This window comes from Python bivittatus, unplaced genomic scaffold, assembly GCF_059951505.1.
Source record: "Python bivittatus isolate LINGU-HERP-01145 unplaced genomic scaffold, Pbiv_v1 ctg000610_np1212, whole genome shotgun sequence".
Lineage (NCBI taxonomy): Eukaryota > Metazoa > Chordata > Lepidosauria > Squamata > Pythonidae > Python > Python bivittatus.
Genome location: NW_028277088.1, coordinates 5,148,272 through 5,174,702, shown reverse-complemented (window position 1 = coordinate 5,174,702; position 26,431 = coordinate 5,148,272). Strand labels below are relative to the sequence as shown.

Here is a 26,431-nt window from a genome sequence, read left to right as displayed (position 1 = left end):
CGAGCGAGCCCGCGCGCCCTCCAGCAAACCCGAGCAGGTCCCGTTCGCTGGGGCGCCCCTTCCCTTCCCTTCCCTTCCCTTCCCTTCCCTTCCCGTCCCTCCTCCCGCGTCCCCCAGGAATTGCAGCCGCTTCGGGGAAGCCGGAGCGGGGCCCGGAGCGAGCTCCCCGGCGGCCCCCTCTTCGGGGAGGAGAGTCCCGCCGGCGGCGGCGGCGCTGCAGCCGCGGCTCCAGCGGGAAGGCGCCCGACGGAGTGGCTTACCGGCGCCGCGCGAGGTCCCGGGACAGCGTGCAGAGGCGGCTCGGGGAAATCCGGCGGGCTGGGGGCCGTTCAGGCGCGCATCGCCGCCGAGGCAGAGGCAGCGGCAGCGGCAGCAGCGAGCGAGCGGGGAGCGGAGCAGGCTGACCCGTGCCTGGCGCGGCTCTGAGCTGGAGGGCGCCGCCGCCGCCGCTCCTCCTCCAGCTGCTTGCGCTGCCCTTTTTCGTCAGTGGAAAACTCCTGGGCGCTGACGCAGGAGGTGACCAAGGAGCGCAGCCAGAGACGGCCCGGCCCGCTTCCTGCCCGGCCTCCCTCCCTCCCTCCTTCCTCCTGGCGGAGCCGCGCTCGGCCGCAGCAGCAGCAGCAGCAGCAGCAGCAGCAGCAGCCGCCGCCGCCGCCGGAGGAGCAGGAGGAGGAGGAGGAGGAGGAGGGGACGGGCAGGACCCAGTGGCCTCCCTTCCCTTCCTTCCCTTCCTTTCCCGGAGCCTCGAGAGAGAAAGGGAGAGCGCAGGGATTGGTGGAGCCGCGGCTGCACGGATTCACACGTGCGTGCGCGCGCGCGCCTCGCCCGCAGGAATTCCTCGGAGGCTGCCGGCGTCACGCGGGCGTTCGAGGCTCGGGCTCCCGGGGCGGGGGGGGCGGCTCGCTTGGCCGGGGGCGAAGAAGGAAGGCTGGATGGCGAGACAGCCGCCGCCTCCTCCTCCTCCTCCTCTGGAACTGACTCTGGAGCAGCCTTCCGGGTCTCGGCGAGAGGGGCTGCCCGGTGGGAATCCCCCCGCCCGGATTGGAGCAGCAGCAGGGGGCGGGGGGGTTATTGGCAAGCGTCCCCAGCGGGCTGTGCCAGCCTGGGAGTTGGGAATGATAGGCGTGGAAGTCCCGCCCGAGCGGAAGGCGCCTGGTCGCAGGGTAACCCGTGCCGTAGTTGGCTTGAGCCATGCTTGCTGGAATTAACCCCCCCGGGGCTGTTTCAGACGACCATAAGGGACCCCACCCCCCTTCCCTTCTCACACCCCACGAGAGAGAAACGGGTTAGTTCCTAGACCCCCCCCCCAGCACTCTAAATCTGCCCAGAGTGATGCCGTGAAGAGGCCGCTGGACTCTTTACAAGTATTTTAAAACCGTAAAAATACTTTTGTACGGTTTTGAAAGTATGCTTAAATGCGTTTTTCTTTTTAAATGTGGTGGCGAACAACGCTCTCCCTCTACGTCTGGGCGATATTAAAGACCGCTTCCCCCCCCCCCACGACATAAATCCAGCAGATTCCAGAAGCGCAGAGCCCCCCCACCAGTTGCAGGTTTTGACCTTTTATAGAGGGGGGCGGGGCCGGTCAACTCCTGCTCGAAACCAGTTCAAACATTCAACTGCGTTTTCCTGTCTGCCCTGGCATCTTTGAGGCAGAGGCTGCAATTTGCATACTTAATCTTATCTTGCTTAATCCTTGGGGTCGTTTAAAGTTGGAGCGGGGGCTAATGGGAGACAAAGCGGCCCCCTCTTCACGTGCACAGCATTACCTGGTCAATCAGCCCCCCCACCCACCCCAGTTTCAGAGACGAAGGCTGCATTTCCTGACTTAATTCTTCAGAGTCTCCAGATGCCTTCCGAAATGGCTTTTCCCCGGAGTTATTTCTCTGATAACGACCCCCCTCCCTTCCTTGTGCCTGCTGGCAAAATTTGCAGATGCATGACACTCATTTTCCCCACCTCCTCAAACGGGGGAGGGGAACGAGGAAGGGGGAAAATTCCCATTTTGCATATCAAGGGCTCTCTTTGAGTGACACGTGGTTGGTTTAATATTTATTTGGGGGGTAAGCTGTGTAAATGCTGTAAATAAATCTATCCACGCGTTCTTACCTCCTGTTTTCAGACTCCCCCCACCCAAAAAGCCCCCTTTGCGATCTTCACACTGTAGCTTCCTACTGAGCTACAAACTAGCCCAGTGTTGCTCAATCTGGCAACACTGTGTGGACCAACTCCCAGAATTCCCCAGCCAGCAGGGCTGGCTGGGGAATTCTGGGAATTGAAGTCCACACATTTTAAAGTTGCCAACTTTGAGAAACACTGAAATTGGGTACTGGGAATCCCGCCCACGTTTAGTTTATGATTCAATGTGAATGTAAAAATGGGTAATGCTTCTCTCCCCCCTCCCCCATTAAATCAAAGCATGGAATGTGCACAGACCTATTGTGGTGTTTGAGCACACTTTGCCTTAATTTTTGTACATGCACAGAAACGCAGCATCTCCAGAGTCTGCTCCAGAATGGAGATCAAAGGCTTTTCCTTTCATTTCTCTTAGAAGCAGACACCAATCCAGTAGGTCCTCTTTGCAATCTAGCCTGCTGGGTGTTAAGCCTGCATTTAGGGCTTAAGATGTAAAATCAGCCAATCATGGCTTATTAAGCAAATTGTGGTTTATCCCTCTGCATGGATCCGATCCCTTTTGGTTGCAGCTGCTGGGGCAAATTGGGAAGGTTCCCAAGATCAGAAGTAAGCTGCTGTTACTCCATGCCTATTCATAATTAAGCTATCATTTGTAGCCAGAAGGGCTGAATCTGGTTAAAAAGAAAGCAGTACAATTCTGTGCTTGGTTTCTCCATGCAAACACTGCTATTTCCAGAGATTTGTTCTGTTAAACAGGCACAGGACAGCCCCTTAGAGAAATGCAAGGACAGGCTGATCAGAGGCCGTTAACCAACATATCTTGGACTGAAAGCCCTTTCTACTTTCTCAAAAGCAAGATGGAATTCAGATGGCCAGCTGCAGAATTGGATTCCTCTGCCTTTGTTGGATAAAATAGGGAATTTTAGCCACACCCACCAAAATTTCTCCTCTACAGGAGAGGACTCAGAGGTTTTGTGTCTTTTCTTCCAACCAGTCTGGCCTCCAAAAAAAAAAAGGGGGGGGGTTGAAGTATATCTTCTTCATTATCTTGGCTTCCAGGAAGAAAAGGGTGAAATTCAGTGCCTTCCTAGGACAGGGGGTTTTCAAACTTTTTCATCCTGCAGAAGCTGCTAGTTAAAGCTTCATTTATATTTTTATTTATTTAATATTTATTTTATTATTTAAATATTTAATCAATATTTATTTTATTTATCTACTTTATTTAATATTTATTTAAACTTTATTTATATTTTTATTGTTTTTATTGTCTTGGTTTTTAATTGTAAGCCGTCCAGAGTCACCCTCTGGGGGAGCTGGGGGCCAAATAAATAAATAAATAAATAAATAAATAAATAAATCAGTTTCCCAGATCAAGAGGTGAAGCTCTAGTGCAGTGTTTCTCAACCTTGGCAACTGCAAGATGTGTGGACTTCATGACTGGCTGGGGAATTCTGGGAGTTGAAGTCCACACATCTTAGAGTTGCCAAGGTTGAGAAACACTGATCTAGTGACAGAAAATTGGACGTGTTTTGAGTGAAACCCCCCCCTTAGTCTTTCATGGGACCTCGTCAAGTTCTTGCAGACCCCCAGGCTTGCTTCTTGTAACAGACAGACATAAAGGAGATGACAGAAAGACATTTTCCAGTTTTCCCCTGGAAAATGTCAGCTGGGTTCGTGCAAACCCCTTTGGCTTAAATACACCAGCTACTTTGGCTGGGTCACTTCTGCAAAGCCATCTGGCTTGCTTTATAAGTCATAGTACTAAAAATCAGGAGTCTGACCAACGGATTTTATTAAAGGGCATTTTTAGTGGTACCGCTAAAGCAGCTGGCTCTTGGCAGAACCAACACACCCAGAAGCTAGCCAGCGTGCTTAGCTTACAGGCCAACCTGTTGTGTGAATGCTGGCAACGGGGTTCCTTCAGTGAGCCATCGTTCAATTATGTATGACCGTGTGTAATGACACCCTGGGTGGCTATTAAACCACCCTGTTTCCATCCAATGGGGGTTTATACTCAGGGCTTTGTGGTTTAATGGCAAGATGCAACGTTGTTTTCAGCGGCTACAGTGCTGTCTGCAAGGAGGATTTTTCAGCAGGCTTCCTTAGTGACAGGCAGAACGTCAACAGATGTAGCAGTCAACAGGGTGAACGCCCAACAGCTGCATAAGCCAGCCGTTTGCTCTATGTCTGGCTGCCAAGGAGCCAAGAACAGGATGGCGACTCTTTTAAAGGAATCACCCAGAGAATCAATTTCTGATCCCATTTCTCCAGTTCTCCTAGAACAGTGTTGTCCAAACTTGGCCACTTTAAGATGAGTGGACTTCAACTCCCAGAATTCCCCAGCCAGCATGGCTGGCTGGGGAATTCTGGGAGTTGAAGTCCACTCATCTTAAAGTGGCCAAGGTGGAGAAACACTGCACTGAACTATACAAAGGAGGACAAGGAGGAACAGCACAATCAGACTTGCAAAAGTCTGTTATTAATCTCAATAAAAGTTGTTTATTGCTGGCTGGGGAATTCTGGGAGTTGAAGTCCACTCATCTTAAAGTGGCCAAGTTTGGACAACACTGTCCTAGAACAAAACCCAAGCTGGTTGAGTTCACATACAGTGCATCTGGCTGATCCTGGCTTCCCCAGGGGCCCATGACTGGCTGGGTTTGCAAAACCCAAGAGTCTGTCATCCATGGGTTAAACACCATAGCTGAGTTCACACATGCTATGCCATGGTTTGGATTCATCGTGGTTTGTGCTCCAAGCCCCAACGGCCAGGCCAGATCCAAACATCCCACACGGATAGGCCAAATTAGGCCCTATCAAAGGTAGCTTCCTGGACCTTCAGAACCAGCAACATACTCAACTCCCAGGGTCCGTGTCCAAGAAAATATTCCCCCTAGCAACCTCCACAACCACCAAAGGTGTTAAACTACCACTCCCATCATCCCCAGCCTGATCTTCCTTCCGAGAAAAGCTATACAGTACTTCAGATTTCCACTTTCCCTTCCTTGGGCATTCCTGATTTTTAAATCCCTGCCCTCCCTTTGAAAACGGCCTTTCCCCGTGTTTGTTCCCAACAGCTGTCTAGTCTAAAATGTGGTGGTGTCCCTTGTGTCTTAAAGTGCTGGCTGAGCGTGAAAAATGGGGTTAACACAAACCATAGGTTGCACAGCCAAGCAAACACAAGGGTGTTCCACCTGGCCCCCCATCTCTCTGACCAACCCCCTTTTAATTGCAACACAGCTTACTGGCGGCCTTCCCCCAATCCAGGCTGGGTTTTCACAACCCACCAAATCCAAAAGCCAGGTTCACACAACCCACTTGCTAGTTCTCCTAAAATCCGATGCCCAAACCACCCACCCATGTTAGGGCCTCGCTGGAAGCCCTGATTCACCCAACCACCTACGGCGGTCAGTGAGTTCCCACGAGCCGCTGAACCACAACTTCCCAATCCCAGTTCCACTGAGCGCACCGTGTGAATCCAGCCAGCCCTATTTTTTTTTCCCTTTGCCCAGAGCGTTGGGCCAACCGAGCCGAGAGCCCCGGGCGCTGCCACGCTTTTAAAGGCAACCGGGAGGGAGGGACGCGGTGGGGCGAGCAGCGTCCAGCTCTCTTCGCTCGCCGCTGCGCCGGGTCCGAAGCAGCGCTCCTCTGGCCCGAGGCGCGGCAGGAACTGGGCGCCCGCTGACCGGGTCAGGCGACAGCCGGCTGGCCAACAGCCTGGCTTCCCCCGCCCCGCAACCCTCCGGCCCCTCCGGGACTCGCGATCGCTTCTCGGGAGGGCGCAGCCGGCAGGCGCGAGTCGCCGAACCGCCCCGCGCAGCCCGACGCTCCCTCGCGCAGCGCCCGGCGGAGGGGTGGGGTGGCCGGTGCGCTCCGGAGCTGGGGCCGGGGCTGGCACCGACGCGGATCCCGAACGGCCCTGTGGCTCCCCGCTGGCTGGGGCTGCTGGCAGTTGTAGTCCAAGGCGCCCGTGGGGAGGAAAACCGGTGGGCGGGTTTAGAGACCCCTTGCTCTTAACGCGGGTCAGATTCCAGCCCGGTTCCCACCCGGGGACGGCGGAGCTGTGGGCGCTTGGCTTCCCAGCTGGCCCTCCCTCTTCCACGCATTCATGCAGAAGGGGAAAAAGGAGGAAGGGTGCGTTCACACAACCCATTGATCTACAAGCTGGTTTGAATGGACCATGTTGGGGAAAATCTAGCCCACTGGCTGGCATGAGGGTCAAGTGTAGGACCTAGGATGTTGGATTCACCGAACAAGCTTTGGCGACTGAACCAGAAATTCAACCCACGCCTCTTCCCCCAGCCCCCCCCCCAATTTAAGCAGGTACTTCTTGGGGGTGCCATCACACCCAGTGCTCTGTAAGGCCCTCAGTGCGCCCCTTTGGGCTCTGGGCTTAATCATTCGCATCCAATTAATTATATTTTAGGACACCGTAACCTCCATGACACTTTGAAATCCCTGGTTTATTTATCCGCGTTATATGTTTTTACTCTTCTACTTGTTCTCTCTTGTACTTGTTTACACATTTTCTTCCAAAGGTTCAATAAAAAAAAAAAAAAATGAAAAGGCTGCACTTTTGGAGGTTGGACGTCATTCCAGAGTTGCCCGTGGCTCCTTCAGTGAGTATTATTTTGCTGCTAGAAAACAAACTTTTTACCTAAGGCTGAAGGCTGCAAAATAACAAATACATGTGAAACATATGTTGAAAGGTTTGCATTTAACAATTTGCTGTCTCCATATTGCTTCACTAGTGCAACGTTTAGGCCAGTGTTTCTCAACCTTGGCAACTTTAAGATGTGTGGACTTCAACTCCCAGAATTCCCCAGCCAGCATATCCACACATCCACACATCTTAAAGTTGCCAAGGTTGAGAAATACTGGTTTAAAAGGTTTGGCAAAGTCCCAGCAGAATTCAGTTCAAGTTCCTATTCAGCCCTGTAGCTTGTTAACTCTGCAATTAAAAGTACGTACCTGGGGCAGGTCCTGGGTACGTTCACACAGTGCACTACTAACCCTAACCCCGGGTTTACAACACTGCTTGAGTAGCAAGATGCTGAAACAGATGAACCAGCTGATAGTCTTAAGGCGACAACATGCTTCACACAACCTGCTAAGATGATGGCTGGCTGGGTTCTTGCAAATCAAACTACTCGACCCTTTCGTAGCCCCATGTGCAAATCTACCCAGTGAAGTTTACTTCTGAGTCGATTTGTATAGGGTTCTGTTTAAAGGTTTTGGTCAGTCACGGCTTAGCCCGCCTCGCGAGGTGGTTGTGATAATCCACCGAGGAGCTTTTGAGAGGGTAGGACAACAATCGAAGAATATTTCACTTTTTCGGGCTGGAGGGGGGACATGAGACTATGATGGTGCCCGCAGCCCTGTCCATACGATCAAAATTAGGTGCCTTTTATTGCCTGGAATTGCAAGACGCTTTTTGGCAGTAAAAATACAACGGCCGGTGTGCAAGTGTGGCTCTTACCCCTTGCCTTCCAATCTCCTGGCAACTCCCGGTTTGCATCGTATAGCATGCTTCAGTTATTGCATTACAATCCTTTTCATTCCGTCTCGGCGCTCTGTTCATTGAATTATACTTTTTTGTGGACTGTGGCTAGCCACCCAGGGGTATGCGTGTAAGATGGGCCGCCATCCAAACTTCCTAAATCAGTGCAGAAATATATAAACGCAGGGCCTACCCCGGTGAAAGATTTTCCCCACTAAAACAAAAACAAAAATCCCGTAGCTGAATTGGGCTTTAGCTGAGTGTATTAGGCATCTCCGTCTCTTTTGACCCCAGGCAGAAAGTGTGGCACAAGAGCGGTGCCTTTGCAAAGCTAACCAACGTGCTCGACGTGTTTCGGTGATGTTTACTTAGATAAGAGGCAGCAGAAGATAGGCCACCTTCATCATGAACAGATGATCATCCACAGAGAGGTTTTGGAGAGGCATTGTGTCTGCTGGATAGGTTAATCTCACTTCCACCCATCCTGCAATAAATTAAGGGCAGCACACAGCTCACCTAGACCTCAAGTCTCGGGTGTATTTATTCAGAAGTAAACCCTTCTGAGCAACTATGCGTGGGTCTGCAGCTGCAAGATGTCCTGTGCGATTCGATCCTCGGCTTAAGTTTCTAGCCCTCCTTGCTGCAGACTTTGGAAGTGAAAAGGCCTGCCCTCTTTAGAAGGCGGATGATAAATGGCCACTTACAGTGTGAACCTTGCATGGGGGAGATTGCGTAGATAACAAGATGTTGCCAGTTACTCAAAGTTGGCACTGAATCGCCCTCGCCCTTAATTCAATGTCCCGTACTTTAATTAAAACAACAGAGAATCTTGCACCACTTTAAGGGTTTATTGGTTTATTATGCCGTAAACTGAATTTCCAAGGTGTCTGAACTAACAAACAGGTAAACAGTGGTTGCTTTCGGGGGGGCGGGATAAAGCGGAGTTCCTTGTCCCATTTTGATGGATTGAAATGCATATTTTCCTTTCCTTTCCTTTCCTTTCCTTTCCTTTCCTTTCCTTTCCTTTCCTTTCCTTTCCTTTCCTTTCCTTTCCTTTCCTTTCCTTTCCTTTCCTTTCCTTTCCTTTCCTTTCCTTTCCTTTCCTTTCCTTTCCTTCTCTATCCCTCTCTCCTCCCTCCCTCCTTTCTCTATCCTTCCTTCCTTCCTTCCTTCCTCCCTCCCCTCCCCTCCCCTCCCTCCCTCCCTCCCTCCCTCCCTTCCTTCCTTCCTTCCTTCCTTCCTTCCTTCCTTCCTTCCTTCCTTCCTTCCTTCCTTCTCTCTCCCTCTCTCCTCTTTCCCTCCCTTCCTCCCTCGACACCACTGCTGTTGGTTCTTGAAATAAGAGTGGTTGCAGCAGTCGAACAACACAGGGCTGGGGTTTCATCACCCAGCGCATGGACGATCCCACTTGGGTTTTCAAGATCATTGCAAAGAGGACAGACCACGCACCAGCCCTATAAAGGCGGGTGCATCTTGGCTTGATTACTGCAAGTGCCCTACCAGGGGCCGCCTTTGAAAAGTGGCCGGACGTTGGTGCAAAACCCACAGCTTGGCTGAGAGCCAGTGCAAGGCGCTAAGATCCTGCAGTGCCATGCGCTGAACGGCTTGCTCTGATGTTCTGAACACAATTAGTATTAATCTTGAAAGCCCTCAGTGGCTTAGGACCTGCTTCTGTCCGGGATTGCTTGTCCTGTTATGAATCTTTTGCAGCGCTGAGAGCTGTGGGAGTTGCCTCCATTTCGCATTTCTCGAGGACGCTGGATGAGGTGGAAGGGGGCCCTTTTTCTGCATTGCACCCAACCTGTGAAAGGCGTTCCTTCCGGGGATGGGGAGGCAAAAGTGTCTGCAGGATATGGTCAATAAAGTCAAGATGGAGGCTGTGCCCAGATCCACCTGTTTTTTATGCGCAGTGCACATAAGAAAACAGTCCGAACTTCGATCACAGGGGCACAGCCCTCATCTTGACCTACTGCCCGCTCCGTCTTCAAATTTGCCACCAAAATGCATCTTTTTTGCTAGGTTGTGAGCTGCTGATTAGCTTCCCTTTTCATAGAGTTGGTTCTTTGCTTCTTGAAAAAACATTCTGTATTTGGATTACCGTTAGCTGGCTGAAGGAGTCGGTGGAGGAAGAAGGCAGGGTTACTGAGATTTTACCGGGCCTCGATCCGGCTTTTTTTGAATGTTTTTTTAACCTTCTTCACCATCCAGAGCTTTTTATATGGGTAGCTGGGCAGCCAATTAACATACATGAATGAATGAATATAAAAATAAGCACAGATTATTATTTTTTTTAATTGGCCCTGAAATGCTGGCATTGGGGATCTTTTCAGGAGCCTCTTGAGAAGAAAGATCCTGGAGTCTTCCTGAAACAAATCAGGAGGCGTTGGGGAGCCCCTTTCCCAACAAATAAATCTTATTAAAAGGCAGAAGCGTGCGTGAGCTGCAGCTCCGTGAGCTTTAATTTTTGCATAATTTGCCTCTGAGGAAGGGAGCTGCAACTTTGCCACCAGAGACTAACAGGGTTCTCCTCCTCCAATGTCGATTTCACGAGCAGGAAGAACATTCTGGGGCAGATCAGCCCTGAGAAAACAGAGATCTTTGGCCCTGATTTCCCCTTTGCACCAGCCTGGAACGCCGTGCCTTGTTTTACCCTCTCGACGTTTCTCCTAAGAAGTGCCAGAAGTAATAAGAACTGCCAGACCTATTTGTCTGAAAGTATTTCTTGTGAAAATAAAATCCCAACCGCCATAACGCGACACGCCTCCAGTCTCCGATACAGGAGGATTTCAGAAGGGGGGCTGGGGGGGGTGCCTGTTTAGATTAAAATTAACATGAAAAAAACAAAACAGCAGGGACACACAGCTCTTTATGCAAAAGGCTGTGATTGAGATTTGTTCCTTCTGTGCTCTGTTAAATAGCTCTCTCCCCCCCCTGCTCGCTCCCCCCCCCCCCGGTCATTGAAGAAATACAACCCCAGGATGGGGGGGGGAAGGAACCTCAGCGCGTGCAATGTAGCATTTCCCCCCTTTCTGGAACCAGTCCCTAGAAAAGTAGACCACGTGGTAACCTCCAGAAATTTTGGACTTCAGTTCTCATGGGCCTCAGGCCATCTTCTCAGGCCAGGGTTTAGGGGAATTGGAGTCCAAAGAGGTGGAGAGCCCAGGTTGTTTAGGGCACTTTAATGGAGAGTTGCAACAGGCATGAGAATTCTGTCTTTTTTTTTCTTTTTTGCAATTCAGGAAGAGGCAGCAGCCAAACATAGCAGGGAAGATGCCCCCAGAGGTCATTTAGCCTAATCCCCGGCCCTGTGCGGGAATGCAAAGGGAAGGTGTCCGTTCTCCAAGGCCATCAGCTCTCTGGGTCATTGGTTGCAGAGTCTTGGCGTCTTTGTTCCTCTTTCAGGATATGCAGCCCTGGGGGGAGGGGACTGCAACCACCCCTTCAGGTGTTTTCCTTTCCTTTCATTTCCTCTCCTTTTCTTTTTTTCTATAGAGGGATGATGGGTGTCGTTGTCCCCGAGACACATCTGGCGGAAAAAATGTGCGATGCTGCCATGGAATTATTCATTTGCCTTCAAGGCAGCCGAAGTTGGAGTTAAAGCATCATCCCCTTGGAGTTAAAGCATCATCCCAAATCGTGTGGGGCTTTCCTGCACCCTCCTGTTTGGGGGGGGGGAATTATGTGGATATTGGTCCGGGCAGGGAGCCATGAACACTTGGCCCCCCCCCCCGAGCTCCGAGGTTCCGGTCTCAGTGGAGGATCTGCATCCATGGAGTGGGGCGAGCGCCAGAGGACCTGCTCTCCAGCAGCAGAAATGAAAATCCCAAGCTTCCTTCCAAAGAGGAACCTTCTGGGTGGCTTGGAGTTTTCTCAAGCCAGTGGCTCAGCCATCGTTTTATTTCCTCTGGCGGCCCCCGTTTTCCTTCCTTATAAGCTCTTTAGCACCAACCTTCAAAAGCTGCGGGAAGGAAACAGAAGATGAAGTAGGAAGCTCTGCAGTGGAAGGAAGGAAGGAGAGAAAGAGAGATGAAGGGAAGGGAAAGAGGGAGGGGGAAGAAAGAGGAAGGATAATGAGAAGGGAGGGGGAGGGAGGAAGGAAGGAAGGAAGGGGAGGGAAGGGAAGAGAAAGAGAGGAAGGATAATGAGGGGGGAGAATAAGGGAAGGAAAAGAAGGAAGGCAGGGAAGGAGAGAATGGGAAGGGAGGAAACGGAAGGAAGAGAGAGGGAGAGAAGGGAAGGGAAGAAAGACAAAAGAGAAAGAAAGGGGAAAAAGAGAAAGAAAGAGAAGAGTAAGTGCTCTGGCCTTGACAGGTATCAAGCAACAGGGCCTTGTTTACCCAGCAGCTGCTCCGAAGGCGAGGGCTTTGCTTTGCTGGCTGAGCCTCGGCGTTGCGCTGGGGTGGAGGCGGGAAGCAGCGGTCCTTGGATGCAGCTGCAAAGGGCCTTGGATGCAGCTGCAAAGGGCGTTCGGGGGAAGGGGGTCAGCTGCGAGGACCCGCGGAGGAGGAGCGCGATTCCCTTCCTGCGAGGGACTTGCTGCTCCTTACACCCACAGACCACACCCTGCGCCCACCATCAAATTCTGCCCTTGCCCACGGCTGAGGCCTCCTCCCCAAAGGCTCTCTCTTGTGCGCTGGTTTTTCAAGTGCTTTGCAAACCGGGTGGTGGTCTTTCAGGGAGAAATAAGGGGCAGGGCAGGGTTAGGGTTAGAGGTTGGCGGCAAGGATGATCGACATTCTGAGGTTGGAAATTCTCAACAAATGATAGGGAACATTCAGTTATTTTGAAAAGGAAGGAAGGAAGGAAGGAAGGAAGGAAGGAAGGAAGGAAGGAAGGAAGGAAGGAAGGAAGGAAGGAAGGAAGGAAGGAAGGAAGAAAACACTATCTACAACTGTTTGTTTTTAAAATAATTCTCTGCAGATGCCACTTGGCAATTCTGATTTCCTACATACCACCCTTCCCCTGACTTAGGGCTCTCCTGCGGTGGTGGACTAACAGCTGCCAATCTTGGGCTGCAATACCCAGGATGGCCACGAGAGGGCAGCCCCAAGAGCCAGAAAGCATTGTGTCCTGCTGCCCTCTAGTGATCATCCAGAGTATTGCAGGAAAGGGATACAAGTTGAAAACTCCAACTCTCGTGGAGGGCATGGGGAATTGCTGCACGGAACACACCCAGAGGGCAACGGGTTGCAGAAGGCGGCTTGTAGCGTGACCACACTGCAGGATGATGACAGCGTGACTTGGACATGACTAAGAAGCCAGCTGTGGATGTCTCGGCCACATGACGGAACCCAGCGTGCATTCCGAGCCCATATATAGGCAAAGGTTTCCAAAACAGAAGATGCCCCCCACGCAGCCCGTGGTGGCTAAACAGCCCGCCTGGCTTGCACAGGATTGAGATGGCGAGGATGGCAAGATAACGTTTCCACCCGTTATGAATCAGCGGCTTTCTAAACTGGAAGTCGGAGGGGGAGGACGCCACGGAGGGGAAAAAGAGGGAAACGGGGGTTTGAAGTGGGACTGGAGAGGCAGAGGCTGGATCTCAGCTGAGGGGTTGGCACGGTGGGCAAGTCAGACCGGCTAGATTTGCCTGGGCGAGCCAGAATGCCGGGTCAAGGAAATGGCCAACTAGAAAAATCGGCATTTCAACGGCCAGCTGGACGGGAGGCCGATACGAAGCAACCACAGCGTGTCCTTTTGCAGCGAAAGGCAGATTGGTTGAGCCTGGCACGGGCTTGGAGTTGCTGAGTCAGAGGCCAGAGGTCTCCGGCATGACTCAGCCAGGGAGAAAGGCCGGGAGGGAGCTGCTCGGCCGGGCTGGAAGGGCTGCAAATGGGAGGCCTTTTTCTGCCCATTTTGCAACCCGTTGCAAAGGGCGAAAGCCGTGCCGGGAATGCAAGTGAACGCGCAAATAGGAGCGGGCATCTTTTGGGACGCAGAAGCCCTCTTCCGTGCGCCAGCTGGATACAGGACGCTCGCGGGGATCCTTAACGGGGGATTGTCGGTCGAATGGGTTGCAGGCACAGACCGGCGATGAATACAACCCCGTGTCCGGAATGATAAACTGCAAGGAATATTAAGCATGAGAAAAGAGATGCATAAGTGGAATGAAAAGTTTAGATGCAAGCCTTTGAAACAGTGTTTCTCAACCTTGGCAACTTGAAGATGGGTGGACTTCAACTCCCAGAATTCCCCAGCCAGCAAAGCTGGCTGGGGAATTCTGGGAGTTGAAGTCCACCCATCTTCAAGTTGCCAAGGTTGAGAAACACTGCTTTATAATATTGAAAGGACCTGACATAACAGATCTGAATTGTCGATTGTAATATTGGATGCAACTGGGGGCAACTGCATTTCTGCATGTCACTGTTGCCCTTGTCCATTCCCTTTCAAGACGTTTAAGCGGGTTAAATTCGTTGTCTAAATCCATTTTAAAAACGGTTTCCCATTTCCAGCAACTCAGAACAGGATCCCCCCCCCCCCCAGATAGGGATTAGTCAGTAGTAGCTGTGGAGGACAGGGCTGGGCCCTTATCTTGCCTTGAGCCAGACCGAGATTTATTCACTGTGGCTTAGCTCCTTGCATCAAGCCAGCCAAGTGCGGTTTCTTCAGCAAACCATAGTTAAATAGGATCTCAGCGATCATGCCCTCTCCCTAATGCAACACGATTCACTGATAATATTCCTGTCGTAATATTCCTTGTAACAAACCAGCCTCCAGGGAGCTCCCACAGAGATTCAATTCTGCAATGCCGACTAGGGGATTCTGGGGGTTGAAGTCCATGCATGCCGCCTCGGGAATTCTGGGGGTTGAAGTCCACACGTTTTAAAGCTGCTGAGGTTGAGAAACCCTGGCTTAAAGGAACGTAAGAATAATGCATTCCCAGAAAGCTGTTTTAGAAGCACCTGGGTTTTTCAGGGTAAACAATTCCGTCCTTTTGAAATAAAATAAAATGCAAAAGGAGGCACGCCTTGCTGCACAAATTCCAGGCCAGGGGGACAAAGCCGCCTCGAGGCGGGGGGGGGGGGGTGTCGAAGAGACAGGGCTGTTGGGCGTCCTGCCTCTGTATTTGCTCCATGAAACCGGTTGCTCTGCCTCGGACAGCGCTGACAGCTGGCACGCGGCCCACGGAGGAAAACTCTTCCAACCTTGGAAGGAGGATCACGCCGCTCTTGTTGCTCAGGGCCTGCCGCTAGTCAGACTGGTTTGGCAGGAGAAGACAGAGGCAGGAAGGGGAGGGAAAAGAAAAGCCGCTTCCATGCCTCTGAGCCTCCTTGGTCAGGAGCAGTGTATCTCCCACTTCCAATTAGTCAGGAAGCAAACAGGAGGGAAAGACCTCTGCTTTTATGAAGTTCGTTGGAGGGCCAGCCTTAATGTTTTAGCGGCTTCCCTCCTTTCGGGGTGTGAGTTTTATTTTTGAGCACTTTTGGAGGAAGGGGGCACTCGTGAGACTGGTCAAAATGCACAGCGCAACTGGTTTGAGTTTCTTTGCATAAACCACATTTCTGGAAAACAGGAGAAAGCCCAAGATTGCCCTACAGGGAGAATGATAATTTCTGATGGGCAATGGCCTATTAAAAGCAACCTTGCAAACACGAGTCATGGTTTGTTTCAAAATCTCAGTGGCAACTTGGGTAACTTTGGGCCCGTCCCATTGTTTCCACCCAGCCTACCTTGCAAGTTTGTTGTGGGGAAAAAGAGGAGGAAGGCGCGCTAGGCAAGCTACTTTTTCCTGCCATTAGCAAGACTCTGATGAATGACAGATTTTCTTATTTTATCAGTGTTTACAACCGTCCCATAGCCGAAGCTCTCTGAGTGGGTTACCAGAAAACACCCTAAAGTAAAAAAACAACAGTCTGCATAAAAATGTATACAATAAAATAAAATAATATGCAAAATGAAAACCCCATTCAAACTAGGCAACTTGCAAGGCAGTCATTCAAAAACTAAAACAATATGAATTAAAATAGAAGTAAACGAGAAATAAAAGCTAGTTAAAAATAAACTCATCTGCAGGGGAAATGTTTCTGTATTATTTTCCGCTTCCAACCTGCTCCCCCAACTCCAGCCCCATCTTTCCGCTTCCCTCTTTTCCATGCCCACAAAATCCAGAAGTGTACACCACCCTCTCTGCTTCATTTATTTGTCTGCTAGATTTATAATCCCTCCCCCATTTTTTTCCAGGAGCTCAAGATGGATTAACTAGTTGCTTTGGGTTGTCCTCACAACAACCCTGTGAGGTAGGCAGGGCTGTGGAAGAACTTTGCCGGAAAGAAGTGGATCGTCTTCTGCTTTTTTTAACTGAAAGGGTTAGTAGCAACTGGGCACTCCTTGACAATGTCTGGGCCTTTGGTACTGCATTTGGGGGAAGAAGAGGTTTTAACCCCATCAGGAGTCTTTCTGTTTTGCAAATAACATTTTATTTTATTTTATTTTATTTATTAAATTTATATGCCGCCCATCTCCCCCAGAGGGTGACTCTGGGTGGCTCACAATTAAAATCCAAAAGGTAAAAACAGTAAAAATATAAATGCCCATATTAAATTAGCTAAACAATAATTCTATATAAAAAGACTCGAGACCATTCATGATGACGGGGGGAGCAGAACTTTTACTGTTTCTAGTCCTTGCGTGTCAGCTGCCCAGCGTCGGGCGGCCTCCAGATTGAATAAAATGAATAAACAATTTTTGACCAAAATGCATGTTTAAATTTCCTTTGGTCGATGTATATCCTACTTTTCCTCAAGGCCCAGAACAACCACCCTGCAGGGGAGGTGTGCCCGCTGGTGAAGATGGCATCGTCCTGGACTCATCTAAGCCTCCACGGGCCAAACCCGCAGGTATTAATTCAGTCACAGGTACGACGTCCACATTGCTTCTTGGTGACTCTTAGAAAAGGACCAGTGGACAGACGTGGCTCGGACTGGGGTGACCCTCGACTCCATTCAAGCCTGATGGGAGTTGTAGTTCCGACACGGCTGGTGGAAGGTACCCGATCGGAGAAGGAAGATTTGCCAGCGGAAAGGGTCAGGTCTCCCTGTTGCAGGAAGAGGGAAAGAGCCAGAAACTGCTTCCCCTCCATTTCCCACTTAAAGTCTTTTGGTCTCCTAGAGAAGAAGTAGGGGGAAAAAAAAAGATTTTCTTGGCTCCGTAGTCCATTAAAAAGGGTGTCTCGCACCCGTCCCCTTCACCACAACTTGCGATGGGACTCTGGCCAGAAGAGGTTGTGCAACCCAGATGTTCAAACAGGAGGATCCCACGTGCAACCCGAAGGGTTTTACGACGCGGCACTTAAAGCATATCGGGTTTATCCTACGGTTTTTCCTGCTACAACCTTCTGCAAAACCACCGTCGGGCAGAGCCGGATCGCTCCAGAAGATGGGAAAGGCTTACGTTTTTTTTGGGGGGGAAGACAAGAATGCAGTTCTTCTGTTGACGCCTGGGGTGGAGTGGAGAGGCTGGCCTTTAAGGGGGGGGGCTTTAAAAAAATATTAGCCAGGCCAACGGGTCAGCGTTGCACAATCCAGTTATTCATTCCCTTCGAAGCGAGCGGAGGGGGAAAGACCCGCGCGGAGCTCTTGTGTAATGGCTTAGCCTCCAGAAATGGCAGCTTATTAATAGGCTATCAAGGTCATCTTGAGGGGAAAGACTTTGAAACTCTGGAAAGTGTCAGATGGTAACAGCCGCCTTCAACCTGCTCTCCTCCAGATGGGTTGCATTTCAAGGCCCAGATGTGCTGGCAAAGGATTCTGGGAGTCTGGAGGACAGCAGTGTGAGCGGGGCTGACTCTTTTGAGAAATTTGATCCTGCCCTTTGGGGTCTCCAAGGGACCCGGGTGTCCTAGCCGAAAGGTGAATTCCCTTTGATTTGGTTTTATTTTTTTTTAAGCAATAACCTTCTTTCCATTGGCCACTTTTCAAAAGTGCAACTTTTAAGTTAAGATTGCGCACTGGGAAACGGCACTTTGCAGTTCTGTGTTGTCTCACTCACATGCCACTGGTCCACCGGGTTGCAATAAAACAGTCAGGGCTTTGCAGTTGTAGACTTAGCACATTTGTTAATATGATAAAATTAAAGAGAGATAAAAAAACAGATTGGTGATGGGTTTCCCTTCGCCAGATGTGTTTAGGGCAGTGTTTCTCCACCTTGGCAGCTTTAAGGTGTGTGGATTTCAACCCTTGCTTGCTAGCTGGGGAATTCTGGGACTTGAAGTCCATGCATGCTGGCTGGGGAATTCTGGGACTTGAAGTCCATGCATCTTAAAGTTGCCAAGGTTGAGAAACCCTTGGTTAGATCTTTGGGGATCCTTTCATCTGAATCCCTGCATGGAATCTGGTTTTGGCGGCCCTTTCCTGGGTTAGGAGTCTATGCCTTGCCCTTCTGGAGGAAAGCAGAGAATGCAACTGCCCCATTTTATCTGAGGTTCCTCCCTGCGAGGTAGGCTGACCTAGTTCCAGGAGCTGGCCACTCCAGGCCTCCAGAGCTTCCAAGCTGGATCTCTCTGCGTCCTCCTCTGACATGAACCGCTACACCCCACAAGTACTTGAGATCAAGGACAGGTTTCGTATCCCCAAAATGTAAACACACACACACGCACACACACAGACAAGATGCAATCACCATCTTGACTTTTTGGACCATCCCCTGCAGAGACCGCTTTCTTGGAAGAAGTCTTGGACGCTGCCCTTGTACATCTATCTCCCCAGGCGGCTATGCACAGAAAGAGCATTTAAGAGGTGGCGGGCACTTTCCCACAGCACAAGGGCTGCGCCTGGTCGCCCACCAGCCCATCTTTACAAGCACAGCGTTCTCTGTTAGCAGGCGAGAGACCCTGACCTTCTTAGCCCCCCCCCCCCCCGCCTGCCCACTTTTCCCTGCTTTACCTTCATGAATTAACTCCGGGGTTCCTGACTCGTGTGCCAGGCTAAAGGGCAAGTACTTCTTCAGCCTCAAGTTATCAAACTGACCCCTTAAAAAGCTAGAGCAAGGGTTGGCCTGGCTTGCAAAGAGGGGGAGTGGAGAAGCGAGATGCAGCCCCCAGAGAATGGGAGTTAAAAATAAGTTTTTGGGGTTCCTGACTCAACCAGTTGGGATAATGCTTAATGGACAGAGGGGGCTTCATGCAAACCCCCAGCCTCATTTTAATTTTATTTTTCATTTTAGTGCGATTTTGTTTTTTAGATTTTTTTCCATCCCGCCTTTATTATTTTTTATAAATTATTCAAGGCAGCAGACATACTTAATACTCCTTCCTCCTCCTATTTTCCCCACAACAATCCCGTGAGGTTAGCTTTATTTCTGTTTGTAATTAAAAAAAAAATACTTTTAATTTTTAAAATGTCTTAAGAAAGAGCATGTATTCTGTCATGGTTAAGTGTTTAAATGTTTTTTGACATTGACATTCATTTCTTTACATCTTTTGCTTTAACTCTTGTTGACTGTTTGCTTTAATTCTTTGAAAGTCTAAAAAAGATTTTTGTTTTTAATTTTTTTTAAAGAAACAAAACGCATGCCTTCTTTTTTCAGTGTTTAAACATTTTAGGCTTTCGTTTTTATTTAAGCTTTTTTTTTTTTTTAATGCAGCCTTTCCACTGTAAACCTCCAATGTTTTCTCCCCCATGTTCTGCCTTCCCCCCCGCCCGCTTCTCAGGAAAAAAAATGGCTTAAGAAAGAAACTTTGGAAAACCTGCACTGTGTCTTTAGATCAGTGTTTTTCAAACTTGGCCACTTTAAGATGTGTGGACTTCAACTCCCAGAATTCCCCAGCCCGCATGATAGCAGAAACGTAAAGAGCGCTTACAATCAATGGAAAGATTCTTGTTTTACATGAAGCTACATTAAATCTCACACAGGGCTTTCCAGTGCAGTCATAGAGTGAGCATATATGTCTTCAAGTGCCAACAGTCTTCCTGTTGCAGATTCATTTTCACTTTCTACCCAGCGATTGGGCACAGCACGAGACTTCTGAAAATTCTGCCACGTGCTTCATCCTGTTAACCTTGGGAAACCTACATTTTACTTCTCAGAAGGGTGGACAAGACCCAAAAGTGTTCTAATGCCCATGTGCCAAGGAGCTGAATTAAGAGCTGTGTGCTAGGGGAAGCTTCTGAACAAGAACTGTATGAACTGAGAACATGTGCCCAGTATTTGCACAACATCTTCTTAAAAAGTGTACCCCTTTGTCAGCCCTTCAAGGTAGATCTGACCCAGAAACCAAAGTCATGCAGGCTAATACTACTTTTTCTGTATTATAAGGTTATAGTAACAGAATCTTGCAAGTCTGAATGTGCTTCCCCCCTCCCTCCCTTTATTTTTGGGTGAATTGGGGAGGGGCTTGTCTGAGAGGCTTTCTCAGATTACAGTTCTGCCCCAGACTCAAGTTTCTTTTATCTGACTGTTGTCTTAGTAGTGGCTCTTTCTCCTGTTCCTCAAGGCTATTCCTCCTACCCATTACCTGTTTGTCTGTCTATGTTTTCTGCTGTTACACAGTGTTTTGCAATGGTGGGCCTGTATGCTCCCGACCCAAGTGGAAGTCCTAGAAGACAAACAAACAAAACTTCAAATGTGAGACTCGTTGGACAGGCAAGATCAGCAGGATATAGAAACTCGACAGTTGATGCTTAATCGCCGCCCCTCTCCCCATGACTTCTCTTTTCTGCTGGATTCCAGGTATTCCACATGACCAAATGAGAAAAAAAGCCCCTGCTTTGGGAAACACACAGGCCACGTTCACGCAACACTTTTAACCAGGTCTGATAAAAGACTGAGTAGATGCTTCCATGGCATATGTTAAGTTGGGTTAACGTGACTCATCAGTTAGGGCAGTGTTGTCCAAACTTGGCCACTTTAAGATGAGTGGACTTCAACTCCCAGAATTCCCCAGCCAGCTGGGGAATTCTGGGAGTTGAAGTCCACTCATCTTAAAGTGGCCAAGTTTGGACAACACTGGGTTAGGGTTTTTTGTCCCCCATAAAAGCTCAGATGCTAAGTGCACTGCTTAGCATATGGCTCAATGTCTAGGGTAAATTCAGAATCTGGGTTAATTCAGTCACCAGGTTGTGTCAGATAAACTCAACCCCAGTCAAATCCAGCATGGGAGGGATGAAAGAGAATGGAGAATGCTATAGGCAAGGTGGATGAATTTTGGGGGGCTGGTCTGGATGGTTTCTTTCTGGACATATCTGATTTGTCTTCCTTTTTTCCTGTTCCTTATTTCTAAAATTGCAAGCTGCCTAGAGTCATGTGGAGTCACACAGTCTCTAAGTGGCAAAACCCAATTAAAATTAAATTAAAAGTGAAGGCAAGAATAAACAGAGAAGAACAAACACGCTTAGCTTCAAACATAGTGGCGGACACATCATCTACCTCCCAGCGTCCCTTGGTCTTGGCCAGGACGATTGGTGTGGTAGCCTGAGAACATCTGGAGGACTACGGTTTCCCCATCCTGGTGCAGAGCTATAGATCCAACTGAGATGCTGTAATTCAAGCAGAAATACAAGGATAGGCTGGTGAGCTACATAACTGCTGTTCTACCCATGGCACAAGTGTGCAGAGATTGCCTGGAGATCCCAGCTGTTTTTAACTTCTGGTTTTTACCTGGATTTAACTTGGTCTGTCCTGCTAGGAGAGGACTGTCCCTGTTAAGTAGGAGACATGGTTCCTCTGGCCCAAACATTTGTGGAACAGGTAGATCTGGGGATTTGAAAGAGAAAGGGAGAAGGTCCAGCAAGAGACAGTTCTCCTTTTCTTCAGCGGCAGCAAAAGCATGGGTGAACACCGACGGCTTGCTAGAAACATCAGAGCAGTTCCATTTCCGAAGAGTAATAAATATACTTCGGCATGCTGGGAAAAGCACCGGGAGACGGAACGTTACAGCAATCTTCTCCAACCTGATGTCCTCCAGATGTGCTGAAGTTGTGGTTGCTTGCAGCTGGAGGTTGGAAAAGGCCGCCTCGAAGCCTGCTTTTCATTTCTTTTCAAGAAGGAGCAGAGCTCCTGGACACAGACCTTGTGGCAGGGAGTGCCAGTTTTACTCTGCCCCATGCTAAAAAAAAAAAAAGCTCTGTGTGGAATTGCCCCAGTGCTTGTGCTGATGAGATGAACTTGGATTCCATGAAGATGAGGACTTTCTCCATTCCCTTCCTCCTCAGACTGAACAGACCTTGCTGACTGCATTCTTCCTTGGGAACCCTGACATCACTTCTTGGCCCTGAATGGGGCCCGAGTGGTCCTTCAGTGCTGGTTCAACCTACCTACAGGCAGTCCTCACTTAGTGACTGCCTCCTTTAGTGACTGTTTGCAGTTACGACGGTGATAAAAAGTAACTTTACATCCAATCGTTGCAAACAAAAGACAGCCGAAGTCAGAGCATAAGCACAATTGTGATTTCACTTAGCAACCGCTTTGCTTAATGACCAAGTTGCTGATCCCAGTTGTGGTCACTAAACGAGGATTACCTATACCTATGATGGAAAGGTAACACAGGGTCCTCTGTATTGCAGGAAATCCTGCAGCTGATAAATACATTTTGGAACAACCTAGTGGAAGAGACAGAGCAGCAAGGGTGACTGTACGTGTGGTCAAAAAAGTCAAGATGGTGGCTTCAATGGTGTGATCAATGCTCTTCCTGTTTCATAGCTGTACATAAGAAACAGGTGGAGCGTTGATGGTGTCCACGTTGGTGCACTCATTGATCACACCGTTGCAGCCACTATCTTGACTTTTTTGACCACACCCTGCAGACACCCCTGTGGAGGAGGCTAAGGAAACTGATCTTCCAGGGAGTTTATTTATTTATTTTACTTATTTATTACATTTGTATGCCACCCATCTCCCCCAACGGGTGACTCTGAGTGGCTCACAGTTCAAGCAAACTTTGTGGGTTTGGCTTTAAGTTAGCCACACTGACTACGAATAGGGTTACTGTAATCTTTCTTCTTAGAAATCTTAATTCTAGGGAAGAGTATCTGTAGCCCTCCAGATGCTGTTGGACTCCAGTTCCCATGTCTCCTAGCTGGCCAGCTAATGGGTTTCAAATCCCTTCCTCTAGACCAGTGCTTCTCAACGTTGGCAGCTTGAAGATGTGTGGACTTCAACGCCCAGAATTCCCCAGCCAGCCTGGCTGGCTGGGGAATTCTGGGCATTGAAGTCCACACATCTTCAAGCTGCCAACGTTGAGAAACATTGGCCCAGACACACCTTTGATCCCGTGAATTTGATTCAGTTCAAGTCAGCCTATGGTGGCAAGTGGCAGAAATTTACAAATTTCTCACCCATAGTCATTACAGTCTCTAGAGTGCTGGGGTAGGGGCATTCTCCACCAAGCGAGGGAGTAAATCTAATTTCACCGCATTGCAATTTCATGAGAATGACAGTCAATTAATTAAAGCTCGTTAAGAGATGACTCTCTGGATATTTCATCGTTTCCCCCTTGTTTGGCACCCAATGACAAATTGCAGCTAACTTTTACAGAGGTAAACTCGAGCCTCTTCATCCGAGGTGGAACAGCTCTGACATACAGAGAAAACCCTTGTTCGGAAGGAATTGCTTGTGCGCGCACACTCACCTGGCATTTAAATCCTGCCCACCAGTGTCATGGCCCTGATGCGCTGATGTTCCATTGCATCACAGTCCAGTTGTACCCGGGACTCCGTTTTTAATGGAACAAGCAGCCACAGAGAGGCTGAATCAGGATTAGGGGTGTGGAGGGGGCTAATCTTCATCCTTGGTCCTTCCTGCTATGGCACCTATTCACACACCTCCTTCGTAGCCGTAAATTTTTCATTGTGAAAGCCCTTCTGCTCCCCAAAACCAAAATGTACCCCAAAATTCCACTGCAGGATTAAACAAAGAGAGTCTTACCGAACTGATCAGAAAGGTCTTATTCACTTGAAAGGTAGTAAATGTCCTGACGAGTGTATTTAAGCCTCTTTTGCAACCTCGCACGCTATCCTTGAAACTTGATGGAGAGGAAGCGTGCATACAGGATGCCTGCACCAAAGAGTAAACATTACATCTTTACACAAGTCGAAGAAACACGTGTCCAATTGCATGGACAGGATGGTAAAGAGTAGAGGTGGGCTTTGGTGATCCCCCAACGAGTCCCCAGTATTCATGACTGGGAAGTGGCAATCCAAGATAATTGGCCACTGAATGTTTACTAGATCAGGGTTTCTTAAAGTGTGGTCCAAGACCCCTGGGGATCCCCCAAGACCCTCTCAGGGGTGCCCAAAATCAAAATTATTTGCCAGCCTATGTTGAAAAAGACTACAGCATCAAAATCCCATCGAACAATCGTGAGACGTAGCAGCAGCAACAAATGCACAATTTTCATTTTTAACAGAGGGAAGACCGATAAATATAACCCATACAAACCAAAGCTCTTTTGGGGTCCTCCCTACTTTTTAAAAGTGGGAAGGGGTCCCGAGAGCCCAAAAATTACAAAACACTGCCCAAGGTTATCTTGGAGACAGAAAAAAGAAAGAAAGGAATTGTGGTTGGGAATATCTGGGGCTTCCTGTCTCTCCCCTTTTCTGCTTCTACAGCGGAGGCTCTCGCTAACAGATATTTCACTTTCGTCTTCCCAGTCTAGAAACCTTCTGCCCTGTTACAACATTTCCGCGAAGGCTGATAAAGGATGTTTTTTGTTTGAACAACTCTTAACAGCATGTTCAGGAAGTTTATCAGTGGGTTGCTCAGATCCTGGCAGTCAGCAGCCTAGCTGGAGACGGATGGAAAGAAAAACGGTGCTTTTCAGCAATAATATTCCAAATCCTCCCGCAGTCTTCCTTGCAGGGTTAGGGGAACAAGCAAAGGAAGACGGGTGCCCCGAGTGCTAAATTTAGGGCAGATGTTGTCACCGGATTAGATTTTGGGTGAGAAATATAACGAGCTGGTGGAATTCCTTGGCACAACATGGATTCACAGCCGTAGGCTTGTCAGCGGCTCTCCGCCACAGTCCCTCAACAGAACTGCCACATGGCAGACACGTCTATCTGTGAACAGCAGGTTCAGCAAGACAAAGGGGCATTATCTTTGCGCTGTACGTATGTTCAGTTTTGGAAACATTAAACAGTGTTTCTCAACCTCAGCAACTTGAAGATGGGTGGACTTCAACTCCCAGAATTCCCCAGCCAGCCATGCTGGCTGGGGAATTCTGGAAGTTGAAGTCCACACACCTTACAGTTGCTGAGTTTGAGAAACTCTGCCCCAACCCTTGTCCTGATTAGCAACATTATGTGGAGGCAGATCCAAAACTAAAGAATGATGACCAGGGTAGCGGCTGACCAAGTTAAACATCTTATACAAGCACAGCTTCCATCTATCTTGGTTTAACAGATGGTTAGTGGAGTAAGCATTTGCACCTCACATAGGCACTTGAAATGTGGCTTATTCCCCAGGGAATAAAGCATTCAGGGTGGGGTCCATCACTGCATCCAGCTTGGCCCCTGCAGTGGAAGAAAGGCCACTGTGTTGCAGCCAAAAGTGAGTGGCTTGTGCTGCCTGAAGGACAAAGGAGCATGGAGGGTGACTCACCTGCATCAGGGTGACTCACCCAAAAATTCCAGAGACAGCCAGATGATTGATTCCAGTTTTGTCCAGTGGATGCACAGCCCTAATAGTGGAATATTGGTAAATATCTTCAGTATCCCTGCTTTGCCCCATGGAGCATCGCTCACTGGACAGTAAGGTATGTAAGCTGGTTAGAATCACTTAATGTGATAGCCTGTGTTTAACCAGTGGGGAAAATGGAGACTGGGAAAGGCTTAAGAGGACCTTCATGGCTGGACCAGGGTTTGAAAAGCAGATCTTCCAAATCCGATGTTCTGATATATGGACCTTGGGTGGATAATATGAATATGATTGCTACCATCCACAGGATCCAGTATCAATAAAGGCGAATATGTGCAGCTCAGGGTTGAACGGTGGAGCCCTTGGGGTTCTCTGAGCTTGGTTCTTTTCCTGCAAACGTCTCATTACCCGGCTAGGTAACATCTTCAATGCTAAAATGGGCTGGGGTTTGCTCTCTGTTTATGTGCTGTGGGCTGCCTTGCCAGTGCTGGTGGGCGTGGGGGTTTTGTTTCAGACCAAGCTAAATCCAAACATGCAAGAGAATTCTTGGAAGCCTGGTATTCAGACAAGGCAGCCATCAACAGGCACATAGAGATTAGCATCTACATACTATTCAAAAGAGACCAAAGACCAGAAGATCGCCTCACCAGCAATTACCAGCAATCATCACCCAGATAAGCAAAGGTTACCACCAGGCACACAATCAAGCAGTAAACATAGGCTAATCAATGAACTACCAGAAGAGCAAAACAGAACCCCCACCCCCACCAGCACTGGCAAAGCAGGCCACAGCACATAAATAGAGAGCAAACCCCATCCCATTTTAACACTGAAGATCTTACCTAGCTGGGTAATGAAACGTTTGCAAGAAAGAAACCATGCTGGCTGGGGAATTCTGGGAGTTGAAGTCCACCCATCTTCAAGTTGCTGAAGTTGAGAAATGCCGGACTGCAAGGTTGCATAGATTGTACATAATTCTGCACATGGGGAGACCAAGGTTGCTGTGGGTTGTAGTAACCAAGGACAGCCACACAGGGAGAAGATTTGCACCCACACATTACCCCTAATCGGATTTGCACACACGCATTACCCTTAATCGGTTGTCTCTGCCATTCTTTGCCACAAATCCCTTCCCAGTGTGAACTACAGCTCCCATGACCCCCAGCCTGCACAGGCCTTGGGGAAGTGAGCATGAAGGGGCAAAATGGGAGGGGGGGTTGAAATTCGAAC

At 49.2% G+C, this 26,431-nt stretch overlaps 1 protein-coding gene and 1 long non-coding RNA gene across 2 annotated transcripts in view; both read right to left on the bottom strand.

Annotated features, from left to right (window-relative positions):
* The window catches only part of CSRNP1 (cysteine and serine rich nuclear protein 1), a 28,930-nt gene extending 28,358 nt beyond the window's left edge, over positions 1 to 572 (bottom strand). The window contains exon 1 of the mRNA XM_088150243.1: positions 261 to 572. The gene's annotated coding sequence lies outside the window, so the exon portion shown is untranslated. The remainder of the gene's footprint in view (positions 1 to 260) is intronic.
* A 20,450-nt stretch (positions 573 to 21,022) lies between these two features.
* On the bottom strand, positions 21,023 to 23,572 carry LOC148214555 (uncharacterized). Its single transcript, XR_015797781.1, has 3 exons — positions 23,492 to 23,572; positions 21,227 to 21,322; positions 21,023 to 21,105 (listed from the first exon to the last, which is right to left on the bottom strand). It is a non-coding gene; the product is annotated as an uncharacterized LOC148214555 (long non-coding RNA).
* Positions 23,573 to 26,431: the final 2,859 nt, after the last annotated feature.